We start from the raw sequence: 6,076 nt of genomic DNA, 5'->3' as shown, positions 1-6,076 counted from the left end.
CTGTCTTATCAGGAACTCAATTTCATCCTTCAGCTGGTTACACTCATTGGTGTTGTGCCCATAGTCGTTATGATAACGACAGAACTTTCTTGAATCTCTCTTGGAGATATCTTTTCTTATTGGTGCGGGTCGTTTGTAGGGCACGCTCGAGCTGGTCGCCTGGTAAACCTCAGCTCGGCTTTCAACAAGGGCAGTGTATTTGGTGAATTTCGGTTCATACCAATTACCTTTGGGGCGCTTACTCTCGGAGGTCGAGGGTTCGTTACTCGCCCGCTTTCCACCATTCTTACCATTGCCATTCCCATTCCCGTTGCCTTTGCCGTTGCCATTGGGCTTAGACCCGTTGGCGGCTTTGGTGGGTTCTTCCTTGGGCCCCTTGTCCTTTGCTGGTGATTTCCCTTCATTGGCAATCGCGTCCTCGAGCTTGATGTACCGATCAGCTCTATCTAAAAACTCATGGGTACTTTTAACCCCATGCTTCCCGAGGCCACTCCAAAGGGGAGAATGGCGCTTAACCCCAGCGGTTAGGGCCATCATCTTGCCTTCATCGCCCATAGTATTGGCTCCTGCTGCGGCTCGCATGAAACGCTGAACGTAATCCTTCAAAGGCTCCCCCTCTTTCTGGTGTATCTCGACCAGTTGGTTCGCCTCGGTGGGGTGCACACGACCCGCGTAGAACTGTCTGTAAAACTCCTTCACGAACATTTCCCAGGATACTATACTTGCAGGAGGGAACTTAAAGAACCACTCCTGGCGCGGCATCAGAAAGTGTCGCTGGGAAGATCCTACAGGGAGCATCTTCAGAGACTTTCTGAATGTCCATCTGTATCTCAAACTTGTTAACTTAAGATACTGGGTCTCCATACCCGTCGAAATTTGGCAGAGTTGGCATCTTGAACTTGCTGGGGGTTTTTGCCACAACAATCCTTTGTACGAAAGGGGTGCCTCTCCTCCAATTGTACTCGATATGCGATGTCCGCCCCCCGACCAGCTGCTGTATAGCCTGGTTCAAGGCATCGATTTGAGCCTTGACAGCTTCCAGAATTGCTGGGGCCTCTGGTGCCGGGGGAATGTACTCATTGTGCTTTTCTCGGCGGTCGTTGAGTACATCGCTCAAGTCGTCGTCTCTTCGCTGCTACTCGTTGGTTCCGAGCTAGCTAAAGACGTTATTTTGTCTGGGCTGCCCCCCAGCGTTATGTCCTGCTTGTCGGTCTTCTCTAGGTGGGGGGCTCCTGCCTCCACCTCTTTCTTCGTTCCTCCGACTAGCATTTCCTCTGCCTGAGTCGGACTCATTGTAGTCGTGGCCATCTCTGAACCGTGATTGGCTATGATGCGACTGACTATTTCCTCTGTTGCCTCCTTGGGTTGGCATTTCCCGAGCGTTAGGGGGAGGTTTGCGTTGGTCGGTGGGTCCCCGTGCCTTGTCATGCCGTGGGGGGCCCTTGACCGCAGAGCCTGTCTCTGAGTTCCTTCTGTTGGTAGAAGGATGCTGCCCCCTGCTCGGTGGATTCGACTCTTCACCCCCTGGGCGTCTAGGGCTGCGGGGCTGTTGCCCGACCCTATTCTGCCTCGGGCACGAGGGATTGCCTCGACTAGCCTGAGATGGAGGTTGCGTCTCAGGATCCCTAGGTGGGATATCATCCTGAGGCATAGGTGGCTGCTCCGACCTCTGAGGGCTTGTTGGCTGGAGCGGAGGGCTAGGAGTGAAACCCCTTTGAGGTGGCCTGCTTGGGGGTTGATCAGGCTACGAGGCTGGCACAGTCTGATTCCTAGCCAACTGGAGGGCTGCTTCAAGGGCTGCCATGGCATCCCTCTGCTGATGGTGTATCTCCGCCTGCCGATCGCTCAGCAGTTGGCGCTGGCGCTCTATCTCCCTTTGCTGCGACGCCATTATCTCGGCAGCATTCTCCTGGTTGGCCCTTAGATTGGCCAACTCATCTTGCAACACCCCCAGTGTTGTCTTCAGGGTCTCAGAGTCCAACTCCTCCTCATCAAACTCCAAATGAGGTTTGTCTTCAGGCACATTTGGGGGAGGAGGTTGGGATGGTGCAGCGGCAGCCTGTCTAGTCTTCTTGGTAGTTTTTTCCATTAGATATTCTTGAGTTCAACGCTCTCAATGAAAGCACCAGAATGTTAACCCTAGTTTTGGTCAACGACACGGAGTCTAGAAAATGACAGAAAAATAATATAGAGCTTGAGAAAATGATCTAATGGAAAATAAAGAACATAGAGAATTATAGTGGTTCGGCCCCAGTGATTGGTAATAGCCTACGTCCACTTGATACTATTATTGGTATTGATCTCCAAAGGTGTGATCAAAGAACTAGGGTTCCTGTGTTTCACAGACCTTAGAAGAAGAAAACAATACAAACGATGGATAATAGTAATCTAATTCGGAAAAAAGAGAAAAGGATCCCCTTTCTTGAGCTATTTCTTGTGTATTTATAGGCTCAAGAAGGATTACATGAATCGAGTAATAATATCTTTCCTTAATAAATAGATCTTCAAGTCATAATGAAGAGATATTCTCGGATATCATTACAACTGTACATATCTTTACATAAATGAACGGAGTATACGACCAGTCTGGTCGTATATAAAACTTGTTCTTGCATGTAGAAATATTTCTGGCCGATAGGCGAGCAGTATCTCTGCCACGTGTCAAAAATTCTTGCCACTTCATCAACAGCTGTTTTTTGGATAAACATAGGCCAACTCTGATCTCGTAACGAGATCCTTATTTATGCCTACTTCACCCATTTAGGGGGTATTTTGGATTGTTGGAAAGGTTCGATCTTGTAACGGGGTCTCTGAGATAGTTGATCACCCTATAGGGCACGTTTCACAATAAGTGTTATTTCTCAAATCCAAGGTACTACTAGGGGTCAACTATAATATCACAACGAGAACCTAAATGAAGCATACCTCACCCAATTAAAGTGTATTTCAGACTGTTGGAAAGGTCCGATCTTGTAACAGGGTCTTCGGGATATACGATCACTCTATAAGGCAAGTTTCACGATTAGTATTGTTTCTCAAATCAAAGGGACTACAAGGGGTCTACTCTAATCCCGCAATGAGATCCTAATTCGAGCATACCTCACCCATTTAGGTGGTATTTAGACAGTTTGAAAATTTCGATCTTGTAAATTGTTCTCTGAGGATTACTGATCACACTATAGGGTTGTGATCAACTTTCACGATTAGTGGTATTTCTCAAAGAGAAGGGACTACTAGGGGCAACTCTGTTCTCACAATGTCATCCTAAATTGATCCTACCTAACCCATTTAGGGGAAATTTTGGACCCTTGGAATGGTCTGAGCTTGTAACGCAGTCTTCGACGACAGTCGATGAAACTATACGTCACTATTAACGATTAGTGTTATTTCTCAAAGGAAATGTACTTGTAGAGGTCGATTCTAATCTCATAACGAGGTCCTAAATCATGCCTACTTCACTTATTTAGGGTGCATTTTGGACTGTTGGCAAGGTCTGATCTTGTAACGGGGTCTCCGGGATAGCCGATCACCCTGTAGGGCAGTTTCACGATTAGTGTTATTTCTCAAAGCGAAGGTACCACAAGGGGTCGACTCTAATCTCGCAACGAGATCCTAAATCAAGCTTACCTCACCAGTTTGAGGTGTATTTCGTATTATTGGTTAACTCAGATCTTATAAAGGTGTCTTCGGGATATACGATCACCTATAGGACATAATTCACGATTAGTGTTGTTTCTCAAATAGAAGGTACAACATGGGGCCGACTCCAATCTCGCAACAAGATTCTAAATCGAGCATACCCACTTATTTAGGGAATATTTCAGACCGTTTGAATAGTCAGATCTTGTAAATGGTTCTCCGAGGATAGCTGATTACACTATAGGGCAGGTTTCAATCTATTTTGGACACTTTTCACGATTAGTGTTATTTCTTAATAAAAGGTACCACTACGGGTCAACTCTGATATCACAACGAGATCTTAAATCAAGCCTACCTTACACATTTAGGGAGTATTTTTGAATGTTGGAAATGTTAGATCTTTTGACGGGGTTTTCGGGTTAGCCAATAACACTATAAGACTGGTTTCACAATCAGTGTTATTTCTCAAAATGAAGGTACTACTAGGATCCGACTCCGATATCATAACGAGATATTAATTGGGCCTACCTCACCCATTTAGGGAGTATTTTGCAATGGTCTTATCTTTTAACGTGGTCTCCGAGGTTAGTCGATCATGTTAAAGGTTAGGTTTCAGGATTAGTGTTATTTCTCAAAGAGAAAGGACGACTCTGATCTCCCCACGGGATCCTAAATTGATCCTACCTCACCCGTTTAGAGGTTATTTTGGACCGTTGGCAAGGTATGATCTGGTAACGTAGTCTCCGAGGATAGTCGATCACAGTATACGTCACTTTTCACGATTAGTGTTATTTCTTAAATGGCAGGTACTAGTATAGGCCTACTCCAATCTCGTAACGAGATCCTAAATCGTGCCTACTTCACCCATTTACGGGGTATTATGGATTAATGGAAAGGTCCAATCTTGTAACATTGTCATCGAGATAGCTGGTCAACTTATAGGACACGTTTCACAATTAGTGTTATTTCTCAAAGCAGTGGTACTACTCGGGGTCGACTCTAATCTCACAATGAGCACCTAAATGGAGCATACCTCACCCAATTACAGTGTATTTTGGACTGTTGGAAAGGTCCGATCTTGTAACGGGGTCTTCATGAAAGATTTTAACACTATGAGGCACTTCTCACGATTGGTTTTATTTCCCAAATCGAAGGTACTAGATGGGGCCGACTCAAATCGCGCAACGAGATCCTAAATCGAGCCTACCTCACCCATTTAAGGGTATTTAGGACAATTTGAAAAGTCTGATCTTGTAAATGGTTCTCTGAGGATTGTGGATCACATTATAGGGCAGGTTTCACGATTAGTGGTATTTCTCAAAGAGAAGGGACTACAAGGGGCAACTCCGTTCTCGCAACATCATGCTAAATTGATCCTACCTCACCCGTTTAGGTGTAATTTCGTACCCTTGGAACGGTCTGAACTTGTAATGCAATCTCCGATGATAGCCTATCACATTATACGTCACTATTGACGATTAGTATTATGTCTCAAAGGAAATGTACTTTTACGGGCCGACTTCGATCTCATAACAAGATCCTAAATCGTGCTTACTTCACCTATTTAGGGTGTATTTCAGACTGTTTTAAACGTCTGATCTTGTATAAGGGTCTCCAAGATACTACAAGGGGTCCACTCTAATCTTGCTACCAGATCTTGTATTGAGCATACAACACCTATTTAGGGTGTATTTTGAATTGTTGGAAAGGTCTGATCTTGTAACGGGATCTTTGGGATATACGATCACCTATAGGGCATGTTTCATGATTAGTGTTGTTTGTCAAATAGAAGGGGCTACATGGGGCCGACTCTGATCTCGCAATGAGATCCTAAATTGAGCATACCCGACCCATTTAAGGGGTATTTCAAACCGTTTGAACAGTTTGATCTTGTAAATGGTTCTCCAAGGATAGCTGATCACACTATAAGGCAGGTTTCAATCTATAGGACAATTTTCACGATTAGTGTTATTTGTTAAAGAAATGGTACAACTATGGGCCGACTCCAATATCACAACAAGATCTTAAATTGAGCCAACCTCACACATTTAGGGGGTTTTTCCGACTGTTGGAAAGGTACGATCTTTTGACGGGATTTCCGGGATAGCCAAGTACAATATAAGGCTGGTTTCACAATTAGTGTTATTTCTCAAAGCGAAGGTACTACTAGGAGCCGACTTTGATATGGTAACGAGATCCTAAATTGGGCATACCTCACCCATTTAGGGTGTATTTCGAACTGTTGGAACAGTCTTATCTTTTAATGTGGTCTCCGAGGTTAGCCGATCACATTATAGGTTAGGTTTCACGATTAGTGTTATTTCTCAAAGAGAAGGGACGACTCTGATGTTGCCACGTGATCCTTAATTGATTTAACCTCACCCGTTTAGAGGTTATTTTTGAACTTTGGCATGGTATGATCTGGTAACGCGGTCTT

The sequence above is a fragment of the Humulus lupulus genome, chromosome 9, assembly GCF_963169125.1.
Source record: "Humulus lupulus chromosome 9, drHumLupu1.1, whole genome shotgun sequence".
NCBI classification, from domain to species: domain Eukaryota; kingdom Viridiplantae; phylum Streptophyta; class Magnoliopsida; order Rosales; family Cannabaceae; genus Humulus; species Humulus lupulus.
Note: the sequence above shows the minus strand (reverse complement) of the source record.